Source organism: Podarcis raffonei, chromosome 16 (genome assembly GCF_027172205.1).
Source record: "Podarcis raffonei isolate rPodRaf1 chromosome 16, rPodRaf1.pri, whole genome shotgun sequence".
Lineage (NCBI taxonomy): Eukaryota > Metazoa > Chordata > Lepidosauria > Squamata > Lacertidae > Podarcis > Podarcis raffonei.
In genome coordinates, this window is record NC_070617.1 from 3,815,908 (window position 1) to 3,830,665 (window position 14,758).

General features: G+C 48.3%; 1 long non-coding RNA gene across 1 annotated transcript in view; it reads left to right on the top strand.

Annotated features, from left to right (window-relative positions):
* LOC128403744 (uncharacterized) overlaps nt 1-12,805 on the top strand; it is a 34,168-nt gene extending 21,363 nt beyond the window's left edge. The window contains exon 2 of the long non-coding RNA XR_008327998.1: nt 12,635-12,805. This is a non-coding gene — a long non-coding RNA (uncharacterized LOC128403744). The remainder of the gene's footprint in view (nt 1-12,634) is intronic.
* Nucleotides 12,806-14,758: the final 1,953 nt, after the last annotated feature.

Sequence of the window (14,758 nt, forward strand, 5' to 3'; positions counted from 1 at the left end):
AAAAACCCTCCTCCCACCGCAAGCCCCGGGAACAGAGGAGAAGCGCTGCGCGCCTTCCCCTCTGTTCCCGGACCTGTCCTGAAGGCTTGCGGTGGGGAGAAAAGCCCTTCTCCACACCGCCAGCCTGGCAAGCGGTCTCCATAGGAACGCATTAATTGATTTTCAATGCATTCCTATGGGAAACCGTGCTTTGCAAGACGAAAAACTCGCAAGAAGAAAAAACTTGCAGAACGAATTAATTTCATCTTGCGAGGCACCACTGTATTATTATTATTATTATTATTATTATTATTATTATTATTATTATTATTATTATATCCTTGGGAGTTTGGGTAGCAGCAACATCTCACTGGGCTTTTTGGAGTTTCCACCCATCGCTTGCCAGGATGGGGTTGATGGGTAAACAGTGGCTCCTTGATCGGAAAGGGTTTGCAAAGGTCTGGCAGGAGACGGTTCTGCCGTGTCCCCGTTCCAAAGCTGCCCACAGCCGGTCATGGAGTAGAGGGTCAGTCGGCTTGAGTCCAGAGCTGTCTGGAGCTCTGGTTTCTTTGACTGGATATCATGAGATCCCTTCTGCTTCTCCCCAAAACTCTTCTAGCCTCTTCTGTAATGGCTAGACTCACAGCTGTCCATGGAGGCGCAGGTGAAGTTTGTGTCCAGGGCAGCTGTTGAGCAGCTCCATCTGGTACACAGGATGCGACCCTCCCTGCCAGTGGACTGTCTGGTCAGAGTGGTGCATGCTCTGGTTATCTCCCGCTTGGACTATTGCAATGCGCTCTACGTGGGGCTACCTTTGAAGGTGACTTGGAAACTACAACTAATCCAGAATGCGGCAGCTAGACTGGGGACTGGGAGCGGCTGCCGAGACCACATAACACCGGTCTTGAAAGACCTACATTGGCTTCCAGTATGTTTCCAAGCACAATTCAAAGTGTTGGTGCTCACCTTGAAAGCCCTAAATGGCCTCGGTCCTGTATACCTGAAGGAGCATCTCCACCCCCATCGTTCTGCCTGGACACTGAGGTCCAGCTCCGAGGGCCTTCTGGCGGTTCCCACATTGCGAGAAGCAAAACTACAGGGAACCAGGCAGAGGGCCTTCTCGGTGGTGGCGCCAGCCCTGTGGAACACCCTCCCACCAGATGTCAAAGAGAAGAACAACTACCAGACTTTTAGAAAACATCTGAAGGCAGCCCTGTTTAGGGAAGCTTTTAATGTTTAACAGACTATTGTATTTTAATACTTTGTTGGAAGCCACCCAGAGTGGCTGGGGAAACCCACCCAGATGGGCAGGGTATAAATAATAAATAATAATAATAATAATAATAATAATTATTATTATTATTATTATTATTATTATTATTATTATTATTTGCAATGCTGTAGATGTGTGTGTGTTCTCTGCAGATCTCCATCTTGACTCCTTTTGCAGGACACCAACAGACTCCAGCCAGCAATGCCCCTCCTTTCAGATGACACTGAATGAAGCCAAATTTGGGAAGATTCAGGAGAGAGAGAGAAAACGTCCTTCTTCCTACAGAGTGGAACTGTGGAACTCCTTGCCACAGGAGACCGTGATCGCCACCAACTTGGACGGCTATAAAAGAGGAATTGGGAAATTTGTGGAGGGGAAGAGGACAGGAATGGCAGAAGGGGAGAGTGCTTTTGTGATCAGATCCTGCAAAAGGATTTCCCACAAGCACCTGGGTGGACCCTGGCATAAGAGGATGTTGGGACTAGCTGGTCCATTGGTCTGATCCAGAAGCAAGGCTCTCCTGAGGTTCATATGGAACCTCCAGCTCCAGAGGCAGTCTATCTAGTCCTCCATGTTCTTCGGGTTATTTGGCCACGGTGAGACCAGGATGCTGAACTAGATGGGCCCCGTTTGGCCTGATCCAGCTGTAGGGCTCTCTTGACGTTCTTACGCATGTGTAACTGTGTTTCTGTGTGCGTGGTGCGACCAAATTTAGATGCAAGATAAACCGGAATGTTTGAGGGGTGAAAAACAACCGGATTTGACGTGCCCTAGGATTAAGGCTTTCTGGGAAATGATATATAAAGAATTGAAAAAGGTATTTAAATATACCTTCTTGAAGAAACCAGAGGCCTTTCTCTTGGGCATGGTCGGCCAATTGGTGCCAAAGAAGGACAGAACATTTTTTATGTATGCTACAACAGCAGCAAGAATACTTATTGCAAAGTATTGGAAGACGCAAGATTTACCCACTCTGGAAGAATGGCAGATGAAGATGACTGACTGTATGGGATTGGCAGAAATGACTGGCAGAATCCGTGACCAGGGAGAAGAGTTGGCGGAAGAAGACTGGAAGAAATTTAAGGACTATTTACAGAAATATTGTAAAATTAAAGAATGTTGAATGATGTTGGATTGAAATTAAGGGGTTTTCAGCTGTAATGTTTTGAGATAAGGATTTGCTGAGTAAATAATTTGAATTGGAATACAAGAAGGGGAGGTATGAGGAGGTCAGGGAAATATGTCATTGAAAATTAAGGATTGAGAACTGTATGTGTTTGGGGTTTTTTTGCTTTTTTCTTTTTGTTTGTATAAAATTGGAAACTTAATAAATATCTTTATAAAAAAAAAGAAAAGAAAAACAACCGGATTTGAAGCAGCAAGCAAATGAGACAGACACCAAGTAGAAATGAAGCGGTCTGTCCACCTGGAAACTTTTGCAAGTGCAAAGAGAACTGAGAGCAGAACTACATATAACCGCCCCAACAGACCACCAGGAGAACAAATACAAACACACAATTAAATGGATGCCTGGAGATCCCATCTCTCTTCTCCCCGAACTCCAGTGAATTTCCAAATTGCAGCCCTTTCCTCTTTATCAATATCAAGAGATGATGATGGATGGATGGATAGATGATAGATGATAGATAGATAGATAGATGGATAGATAGATGATAGGTAGGTAGGTGGGACGCGCATGGCGTTGTGGGTTAAACCACAGAACCTAGGACTTGCTGATCAGAAGGTCGTGGTTTGAATCCCCGTGACGGGGTGAGCTCCCGTTGCTCAGTCCCTGCTCCTGCCAACCTAGCAGTTCGAAAGCACCTCAAAGTGCAAGTAGATAAATAGGTACCAATCCGGTGGGAAGGTCAACGGCGTTTCCGTGCGCTGCTCTGGTTCGCCAGAAGCGGCTTAGTCATGCTGGCCACATGACCCGGAAGCTGTAAGCCGGCTCCCTCGGCCAATAAAGCGAGATGAGTGCCGCAACCCCAGAGTCGGCCACGACTGGACCTTACCTTTACCTTTAGGTAGCTAGGTAGGTAGACAGACAGACCTTGCAGCGGTTCTCAACCAGGGGTCCCCAGATGTTGTTGGACTACAACTCCCATCATCCCTGAGCTCTGGCCTTGCTAGCTAGGGGTGATGGAGTTGTAGTCCAACAACATTTGGGGACCCACAGGTCGAGAACAGCTGCCTTAAGGGAAAACAGATATACACAGTGACCCTTCCCACTGCAGAATTATTTTTTGTTTGGGGAGGATGAGATCTCAAGAGCTGCTAGCCGCAGAGGGTGGGCGCCTGACCGAGGTTTTAAGATTCCAGTGACAGCACTGACCGAAAGCCGGGTTTTCCGCCCAGACCCCAAGCACTTCTGCAAAGAGGTTATTTTGGGTTCTGTTGGTCACACACGGCATCTGCGGTCTGGTCACAAGGTGCCTCGCTGCAGCTCACACGCCTTGCCGCCCCCTGTCCCCGCCCACCTCCTCTCTCCCTTGGCCTCGTGTGGACGGCTTGGAAAACTTTTCAACATCTACATGCAGCCGCTGGGAGAGATCATCAGGGGGTTTGGACTGGGTGTTCATCAGTATGCGGATGATACCCAGCTCTACCTCTCTTTCAAATCAGAACCAGTGAAGGCGGTGAAGGTCCTGTGTGAGTGTCTGGAGGCGGTTGGAGGATGGATGGCGGCTAACAGATTGAGGTTGAATCCTGACAAGACAGAAGTACTGTTTTGGGGGGACAGGAGGCGGGTGGGAATGGAGGATTCCCTGGTCCTGAATGGGGTAACTGTGCCCCTGAAGGACCAGGTGCGCAGCCTGGGAGTCATTTTGGACTCACAGCTCTACATGGAGGCACAGGTTAATTCTGTGTCCAGGGCAGCTGTTTACCAGCTCCATCTGGTACGCAGGATGAGACCCTCCCTGCCCACAGACTGTCTTGCCAGAGTGGTGCATGCTCTGGTTATCTCCCGCTTGGACTACTACAGTGTGCTCTATGTTGGGCTACCTTTGAAGGTGACCCGGAAACTACAACTAATCCAGAATGCGGCAGCTAGACTGGGGACTGGGAGAGGCCACCGAGACCACATAACACCGGTCTTGAAAGACCTACATTGGCTCCCAGTATGTTTCTGAGCACAATTCAAAGTGTTGGTGCTGACCTTGAAAGCCCTAAATGGCCTTGGTCCAGTATACCTGAAGGAGCGTCTCCACCCCCATCGTTCCGCCTGGACACTGAGGCGCAGCGCTGTCCAGGGAAGTTTTTAATGTGTGACATCTTAGTGTATTTTTGGTCTTTGTGGAAGCTGCCCAGAGTGGCTGGGGAAACCCAGCCAGATGGGCGGGGTACAAATTATTATTATTATTATTATTATTATTATTATTATTATTATTAAGCCTGGGCCAATTCACAGGGGAAAATGATCTGTCAGCAGCTATTAAGCCACATCCATGTCATGCCTTGAAAACACACTTATAGCACCCCCGAAAATTTTGGAAACTGTAGATTAAGGGTGTAAATTAAGGGGTAAACCACTGTGGCTGGTAGTTATCAATAGCCTCCTCCCCTCCACAAATTTGTCCAGACCTCTTTTAAAACCGCCCATTGCCGCTTCCTGTGACAGGGAGTTCCACAGTTAAACTCTTGTGCTGCGTGAAGAAGCGCTTCCTTTCACTTTGCCCCGAATCCCCTGGCAGTCAGCTTAGTCGGTACGTCCCCAGCCTAACCCGCATAACAAAGGAGGACCAGCCATGCATGCATTTTGATTTTCAAGTTTGCACGAATCTGCAATGCAGACATCTCGGCAGAAAAGTCCTGATGCAATTAACCCTTCCCAAAGGGGGGGGGGAGTGAGTCAGAGGCTGCGTCTGCAGAGGCATCCCAGCCAAGACATCCGCCTTGTTGCCTTGAATGCTCCAGACAAAGGGAGCCTTCATCGCAGGGGGGCGGGGGGGGGGGCGGAGGTACAGGCTAGGAAGGAAAGGGCCTTGAGTGAGGCAGAGAGGAGAGAGACTGAGATAGTGCTTCCTTCTAGCAGCAAAGGGAGGCCTTTACTACGGCAATACTAAGCCAGGCTTTCATTGAAAGTATTGCCTATCCTATCCCTATCCCTGACGTAGCGGCTGGTGTGTTGGGACCAGGTCCTGGGTTCAAATCCTCCTTCAGCCATGGGCCCCACTAAAGCAAATAGTCTAACTGGTCAACGTCTAAAAGATAACGAGCACCAGAACAACCAGGCCACAACATTGGTACCTCGGGTTAAATACGCTTGAGGTTACAGACGCTTGAGGTTACAGACTCCGCTAACCCAGAAATATTACCTCAGGTTAAGAACTTTGCTTCAGGATGAGAACAGAAATCGTGCTCCGGCGGCGCAGCGGCAGCAGGAGGCCCCATTAGCTAAAGTGGTGCTTCAGGTTAAGAAGAGTTTCAGGTTAAGAACAGACCTCCAGAACGAATTAAGTTCTTAACCCGAGGTACCACTGTATAAGGAAATTCTGCCCTTGGTATGTTCCTACCTCTCCATTTTGATTCTCCGGCCCCTTATCTGCACAAACTTATTATCCCAAAATACAGACGTGCTGTTACACTTGCAAGACTGGATGTTTTGCCATCTGCGGGACTTGAGGGTCGATTCCAAAAGATCCCGCCTGAGAAACGTCCTTGCCCCTGTGGAGATGGTAGCACCGAAACAGCGGCACACGTCCTCCTGTCCTGTACTCTCTACAAAGACCTGAGGAACGATATCACCACCCCACTTGTACTAACCATCCCAGGGCGCTCAGCCACTGCCACGATGGCCTTTCTTCTATTAGATCAAAATGAGCAGATAACAGCAAAGGTTGCTAGGCTCATAGCAGGGGCGATCAGAATAAGGGCCACTAACTGACTGCTTTGGGAGAAAAGCAATGACAAACCTAGACAGCATCCTAAAAAGCAGAGACATCACCTTGCCAACAAAGGTCCGTATAGTCAAAGCTATGGTTTTCCCAGTAGTGATGTATGGAAGTGAGAGCTGGACCATAAAGAAGGCTGATCGCCGAAGAATGGATGCTTTTGAATTCTGGTGCTGGAAGAGACTCTTGAGAGTCCCATGGACTGCAAGAAGATCCAACCTCTCCATTCTGAAGGAAATCAGCCCTGAGTGCTCACTGGAAGGACAGATCCTGAAGCTGAGGCTCCAATACTTTGGACACCTCATGAGAAGAGAAGACTCCCTGGAAAAGACCCTGATGTTGGGAAAGATGGAGGGCATAAGGAGAAGGGGACGACAGAGGACGAGATGGTGGGGCAGTGTTCTCGAAGCTACGAACATGAGTTTGACCAAACTGCGGGAGGCAGTGGAAGACAGGAGGGCCTGGCGTGCTCTGGTCCAGGGGGTCACAAAGAGTCGGACACGACTAAACGACGAAACAACAACAAACTGACTGCTGATTCAGGACTTTAAATTGTGCTTTTATATCAAATTTACTTTTCTGCGTATACTGTAATGTTTTACTGTTGCTATGGCCATTGGCTAATGTGAATAAAGTTTTATTTATCTATCTCCTTCAGCCATGAAGCTCTGGGGCCAGTCATGGCCTGACCTACCTCACAGGGTCACGGTGAGGACAAGCCATGCGCACAACCACCTCCAAAATCCACCGACGCCATTGAGAGCTCCTTGGAGGAAAGGTGGCGTAGTCAAACTGTGGAACTCCCTGCCACAAGAAGCAACTGGGAAGGTTTTAAAAGAGCACCCACCGGGCAAATTCACAGAGGAAAAGGCTACCGATTTGTGGCTCGGCTCTGCTTCCATAGACATACGACTCAAGAGAATTGGAAGGAACTGTCAGGCTCATCTAGTCCAACCCCTTGAAATGCAGGATTTCCTTCAGATATAGGGCGGTATAGAAATAAAATAAATATTTTAATTTTTTTGCCTAAAGTGGGGCTCAAAGCCACAACCCTGAGATTGAGAGTCTGCTGCTTTACAGATGAAGCTATCCCAGTCCCAATTCAAAGTCCTGGTAAACGCAACAAGGCTTACTCGCAGGTAAGCAGGGTGCGGATCGTGGTCTAAGCAACGAGGCGGATAGTCACAAAATCATAGAATTGTCTGGCTAGAAGGGACCCCAAGGGTCTGGCCAAGTGTGGTACTAGTTCAGGGGTCAGCAAACTTTTTCAGCAGGGGGCCAGTCCACTGTCCCTCAGACCTTGTGGGGGGCCAGAGTATATTTTTTTTGGGGGGGGACGAATGAATTCCTATGCCCCACAAATAACCCAGAGATGCATTTTAAATAAAAGCACACATTCTACTCATGTAAAAAAACGCTGATTCCCGGACCGTCCGCGGGCCGGATTGAGAAGGCGATTGGGCCAGATCCAGCCCCCGGGCCTTAGCTTGCCTACCCATATACTAGTTCCTCCCTTGATCTGGACACTACACTTTGGTTTATAGAATCTAGAATTGCATTAGCTATTTTTGCTGCTGCATCACACCATCAGCTCACGCTAAGCTTGTGGTTTACCAAGATGCCGAGTTCCTTCCTGCAAGTCCTGCTGGCAAGCCGGGCGCCCCCTCTTTGCGCCAATTTGGATCTCGCCTCTGCCATCCAATCGCTCAGCTGCCCTTGTGCACCTCACTCTGTCGTCTCCTCCACTCCTCCTGCCTCAGATCTGGGGGTCTATAATACTGACCTACTCCTGTGGGACAGCTGTAAGATACAACTGAACGCTACAAGGCCCTGAAGCACAGCACAAAACACTCTGCAAGGCGAAGGGACTCTTGAATGCGTAGCTGCGATTTATTTTAGGGGTTTAGGAAACTACAGCTAATCCAGAATGCGGCAGCTAGACTGGTGACTGGGAGCGGCTGCCGAGACCACATAACACGGGTCCTGAAAGACCTACATTGGCTCCCAGTACGTTTCCAAGCACAATTCAAAGTGTTGGTGCTGACCTTGAAAGCCCTAAATGGCCCAGTATACCTGAAGGAGCGTCTCCACCTCCATCATTCTGCCCGGACGCTGAGGTCCAGCTCTGGTGGCCTTCTGGCAGTTCCCTCACTGTAAGAAGCCAAGTTACAGGGAACCAGGCAGAAGGCCTTCTCAGTAGTGGCACCCGCCCTGTGGAACTCCCTCCCACCAGATGTCAAAGAGAAGAACAACTACCAGACTTTTAGAAGACATCTGAAGGCAGCCCTGTTTAGGGAGGCTTTTAACGTTTGGTGCATTACTGTATTTTATTATTTTGTTGGAAGCCACCCAGAGTGGCTGGGGAAAGCCCGGCCAGATGGGTGGGGTATAAATAAATTATTATTATGTGTTATTATTATGTTAGGGGGTGCAGAACTGTGTTATCTGCGACGCAATTGGTCAGGTCGTTTATTATTTTTATTTATTTACTTGCTTGGGGGGCAGTTCCTCCCCCCCCCGGCTACACCTATAGTGCTCAGACATTCAACTTTTCAGGGACACAAGAAGCAGCAACGGAATGTTTGCTGCCAGACTCTGCGAGGGAAGGGAATGTTGTCAGTTCGGTTGGGATGAAGATTGCCAGCGGAGACCCTGAGGGAGAGGAGATTTGAAGCCGCGGGGAAAGGCGAGGGTTGGAAAATTTGATGTCGATGGGGTTCCCAGAACAGGAAGCCTTGGGACATGTAGGATGTTTAGAAGTGGGGACTGAGAGAGGATGGTTAAGAGCCTAGTCGAAGAAACAGAATTTCGCAGATGGATTTGAACGGCCCCAGTCAATTCCTTAGCCACATATTAAAGGTAAAGGTAAAGGGACCCCTGACCATTAGGTCCAGTCATGGCCGACTCTGGGGTTGCGGTGCTCATCTCGCTTTATTGGCCGAGGGAGCCGGCATACAGCTTCCAGGTCATGTGGCCAGCAGGACTAAGCTGCTTCTAGCGAACCAGAGCAGCACACGGAAACACCGTTTACCTTCCTGCCGGAGCGGTACCTATTTATCTACTTGCACTTTGAACTGCTAGGTTGGCAGGAGCAGGGACTGAGCAATGGGAGCTCACCTCGTTGCGGGGATTCGAACCGCTGACCTTCTGATCTGCAAGTCTTAGGCTCTGTGGTTTAACCCACAGCGCCACCCGCATCCCATTAGCCACATATTATGATTGGCTTAAATCAGGCCTAGGCAAACTCGCCCTCCAGATGTTTTGGGACTACAACTCCCATCATCCCTAGCGCCACAGTGTCCCAATAAAGCGGTATAGAAATGAAATAAATAATAATAAATTTCATTGCAAAATAAAAAGGGTGCCTAGACATTTCATCGTGGCAACTGTAACCAAGGTTCAGGGTGCCGTTTGGCAATTAACATACAGTATATATCTGAGTTTCTAACGCTGGCAGAGAGATCCATCATATTCCCGCCTCCAGAGCACATGTCATTCCCACTCCAAGCCCTAACAGGCCTCTGACTTGTCTGTTGAGAAATCCTTCAAGCCAGTTGACCTCACATCATGGGCGTGGGAGAGGAGAAAGATCTAGGAAGCAGCGGCTGGGGGTTGGGGAGTGGAATGGGGTGGGGTGGGGTTTTGGGTGAGGGGTGCAGATAGAGGAGACAGGAAATCTCTGAGGACTTTGCTCAGGTGGGGTGGAAATTGTTACCAAACCATCTCGTTCACGTGGGGAAAATGAAACTAAAGTACTAAACGTCTTTTAACCCGGTGGCCACAGCAGAGATGATATTGAGGGAGGGCCCCCCCAAAAGCTCAGGAACGCAGTAATTTGGGGTGCCTGCAGAGGGGAGGGAGAGGGACCCCCCTTTCATCTTATGACACTGAACAGATTTTTTTTTTGTAGCTGCTGGCTGAGAGAGTTGTGCAGCTAAGAGAAAAGTTTTGCATTTTAAGAACTCATGTCTCTCCAATTTCTCTTCCCTTTCCCCTTTGTCTCAACATCTTGTGGGGTTTTTTTATATCTAGGCGTAAAGACAGTCTTTTTATCTGCCTACTGCAAACTGTCTCTCTGTTAAAAAACAGCAACGCCACCCAAATCAACAGCACAACCTCTTCTTGGCCTGTTTACTCAGGAGGGAAGTGCAATGGAATTCAGTGGGGTTTCCTACCCACCCAAAAAAGCTTGCATGGGGATAGCACTTTTAAAATAGTCTTGGGATGGTGTGTAGACATTGGTGGGGTGGGTGTAAAGAAGAGTCAAAGAATTCACCCCCCCCAAAAAAAAACTCCACACACATTGCATGGGACGTGAATCTGAAAAGGTTTTGGGTGCTACAAAAATGTGCCCGGGGCCAATGGTTCATTTCCATCTAAAAGATGAAATTGGTAGTGTGCTCTAGTGGTTAGAGTGTCAGGCCAGGACCTGGGAGAGAGCAGGGTTCACATCCTCCCACTTGGCCACACGGAGATCACTGGGTGTGATCAGTCCCTGGCTCCCTCAGACCAACCTAACTCAGAGGGTTGTTGTGGGGTTTAAATGAGAGGGGTGGAACAATGCATGCCACTTTAAAGATAAAATGTGTTCCACAAACGCAATAAACAAACATATTTTTAAAAAAGAAATATTGATAGTTGAAGACTTCCACATTGATCCACACTCGGGATGTGAATTTGAAACAATGTGTTGGATGTTGCAAAAACTGTGTGTGTGTTTCCCTATGGGGGGAAAAACATCAATACCCCGTTCCCACAAAGAGTTTCAGAAACAATTATAATCTCGCAAGAAGGAGAGCTATAAAATGTGGCCCGACTTCAGAGCTAGGAATCAGACCTGACAAGCCCTTGTCTTTCTCTCAGACACAGAGGCAACCGCACAAAACAAGCCTGTTTCTTTCTTCTGACTTGAATGAGTCAAATCTAGAGAAAGGAAATGGGGGGGGGAGGAGGAGAAATGGGTAGAGTGGAGGGAGGGAAATCTTTTCGCACGGTTTTGTAAGCAGCTTTGTGAAGTGGCTACTGTTTCTTTTAAAAAGTACAATAAATAAATAATTTTTTGGCTCCCTTTGTCAGAGAGAGGCCTCAAATCTTGCTAAACTCCCCGGGTTTCAAGAGCGAGCTAAAAATTCTGATGTCGAAAGCTGTGGGGTGCAGTGCCTCTCCAAACCCCCATTTCCCAAAAGCTCAGGGTTACAGCTGATGGGGAAAGGGGCGCTGAGGCTGTCTGAACCCCCCCTAAAGTCCAAAACCGCTTACCGGCAGAGTTGTGGCTGGCGCTTTCCCAAAAGCCACATGAAGAGCATGGGCCTAATGTGAAGTGGGCCAGTTTTGCAGAAATTATGATGTTTTCAGCCCACACTTTGCTGAGCTATGGGGTTTCAACCTCCCCACCCACCTGCCCCACCTGCTCCCCGCAATCCAGAGGTGACACAAAACCGCTGTGGGTTGCGGCAACTTTAGGAAAGGGTTTAAGCATTCAATTTTTTGCAGAGGCCTTTGCTTTCTTTAGGAGCATGAATGAGCCTTGGGCTGAATAACTTTCCCCCTAGGAAAAGGTGTGTGTGTTTGTGGAGGGAGGTCAAGGATCTAATGTTGCTTTATGGACGAAAAAAAATATTATGACCGGCCAACAACAGACAGTGGAAAATCCAGAAATATGTTTGAAATAAGGGGCGGGGGAAGAATTAAGAGGCAGACAGAGACTTCCTGGCTTTCCCCTCTTTTTTTCCTTTCTGTTGGTGGTTCAGTTTTTAAAAAAAACTTTTTAAAAATGTGTCATGGGATTAAAAGAGAGAGAGAACATGAGAACTTTGCTAAAGGATTTAGCCAACCAGCTTTAAAAAAAACACAACAAAATCCTCTAGGCAAAGGACGCTGAGAGATTTTTAACACCCTTCCCCCCCCCCCCCTTGAATCAATGGGACTCAGAGTTTCCTTTGGCTAAAAAATAAAAATAAATCCCAACTTGGGAGAGTCTTGGGAAGGACACGCTATCTCCCAAGGTCTGAAGCGAAAGAGGATTTGAAAGAAAATGGAAAGGTTTATTTCGTAAAACAAACACGGAAGGGCCACACAACGCCGAAGTTTGCCCTACTCAGAGTAGACCCCTTGAAACGAACGGCTGGCCCCACGATTTCACCAGATCTACTCTCGAGTAGGACCGGGTCGGCTTCAACCGCCCTAAGTTTGCGAGTTTCCCTGCAGTTTCGCGTAAAGCGACCCCCTTACAAAAGGCGGATTATCGGTGACAAAAGCACGGGTCCCAGTTCCTCCTTGGCTGACTTTTTTTGGCTGGGGGGAAGAAAATAAATAGGGACAAGAATAGACAGACATATTTGGGAGCCTTTGAAGTAAGAGAGGAGATCAGAGGCGTTTTACAAAAGAGCAGAACCCGAAGCGCAATTATCTGTCCCGCTAGTCGCCAGCGCGCACAGAAGATGAGGCGTAAAACTGAGAAGAAAGTTTCCAAAGGATCCTTCTTAAGCCAGCCTTACCTGGTCTTCTTGGGGCGCGCGGCTCCTTCTCCTCCGACCCCCTTCCTCTCTCGCCTCCAGCCAGTTCCCTGGCTCAGACTGGCATGGAAACTTTCCTTGGGAAATCCAGCCCCGCGCACGAGGTGTGGCTCTCCACCCCGCTGCGTGAGAGAAGGAGGAAATGCTCAGAAGGACTTTCCACACACAGAGAGACGCGCGCGCCCGCGCGCACACAACACACCCGGGTGCTTCAGTGCGCCTTGGAGAGGCGACGCAAGAGCGCTGACTTGGGGGCGGCCGGGGCATTGCAGAAAAAAGGGAGCCAGGAAAGGCCGCCTTTGGGGTCCAAAGGTCTCTCCATCACTACTGGCAGAAGAAGCAGGCTGGCAGCACCACGCAGATGCCAAGACTCTCAGCGGGCATGAGGCCTGATCAGTGCCGGATTTACGCATAAGCTATATCTTAGGGCCTCACTCTCTTGGGGGCCCCAAAATTTTTTAAAGGGAAACAAAAACCTGGGTGTGCGTTTCCAAAATATAACATAAAAAACAAATGAAATAAAACCTACAATTATTATTTCATGTTATAGCAAGTTTGTGAGTCTTTGCAAATTGTGTTTCTAAAGGAACTTTTGTTATTGCCAAATGCCAATGTGTTCGCATGATTAAGTTTGTTATGAATAAAAAATCATTTTACGTTAGAGCTTAATAATTATTTCACTATTAACATAAAAGGGAAAGGGACCCCTGACCATTAGGTCCAGTTGTGGCCGACTCTGGGGTTGCGGCGCTCATCTCGCTTTATTGGCTGAGGGAGCCGGCGTACAGCTTCCGGGTCATGTGGCCAGCATGACTAAGCCGCTTCTGGTGAACCAGAGCAGCGCACGGAAACGCCGTTTACCTTCCCACCGGAGCGGGACCTATTTATCTACTTGCACTTTGACGTGCTTTCGAACTACTAGGTTGGCAGGAGCAGAGACCGAGATTCAAACCACCGACCTTCTGATCAGCAAGTCCTAGGCTCTGTGGTTTAACCCACAGCGCCACCCGTGTCCCTATCATTATTGATATACTTCTTCTTAATTGTATTTCACTATTAATATACTTCTTCTTAATTGTATTTCAGTTCAACAACTACTTTGATAAAATAAATATTTTGTTATGTGCAAATGGCTTGAGATACCTATTAGGTATCCGCCTGAGAAACAGTTTCTATCCAAATGTGATTTTGGTTTTAAACGCTGTGTAAGGTAGTCTTTGGGAGTGGGTGGCACTGTGGGTTAAAGCACAGAGCCTAGGACTTGCCAATCAGAAGGTCGGCAGTTCGAATCCCCGTGACGGGGTGAGCTCCTGTTGCTCGGTCCCTGCTCCTGCCAACCTAGCAGTTCGAAAGCACGTCAAAGTGCAAGTAGATAAATAGGTACCTATTTATAAATAGATAAATAGGTAAACGGCGTTTCCATGCGCTGCTCTGGTTTGCCAGAAGCGACTTAGTCCTGCTGGCCACATGAGCTGTACGCCGGCTCCCTCAGCCAATAAAGCGAGATGAGCGCGCAACCCCAGAGTCGGTCACGACTGGACCTAATGGTCAGGGGTCTCTTTACCTTTAAGGTAGTCTTTATGTGAGTATATTGTATTCAATTATGGGGTATCGGAGTTTTTAGGTGCTAACCAGGCTGGGATAGCAGGCTTGTGGGTTTTTGAATGTCTGATGTAGATTTTTTTTCAATTTCGTTGTTCTATATGGGACAATGACAATAAATATTATCGTATTGTAGGTCCATAAATTACCATACAGCATATGTTCAACGCAAAAAAACAGTGACAATTTGTTGTTGACAAAGGACAGCTGGGCATATAAAGGGCCCCGTTACCTTCAGTAGCTTAGGGCCTCATCAAACCTAAATCCAGCCCTGGGCCTGATCCTTTTCTCCCTTGATGATCCTGGCGCCCTGCCTCAGGGGTTGGGCATCCGTTCAGTGTGCTGAAGAGCCTCCATGTTTAGAGGCATTCTACCAGTAGCAGCTGGTAGCATTGGGGGGGGCAGGTAGCCAGGATTTATGGGGGGGCAGGAAACTCACCTGTCACCATCCTCTGCCTGGCTCTGTCTAGCAGAAATGTTTCAACAACAGCTGT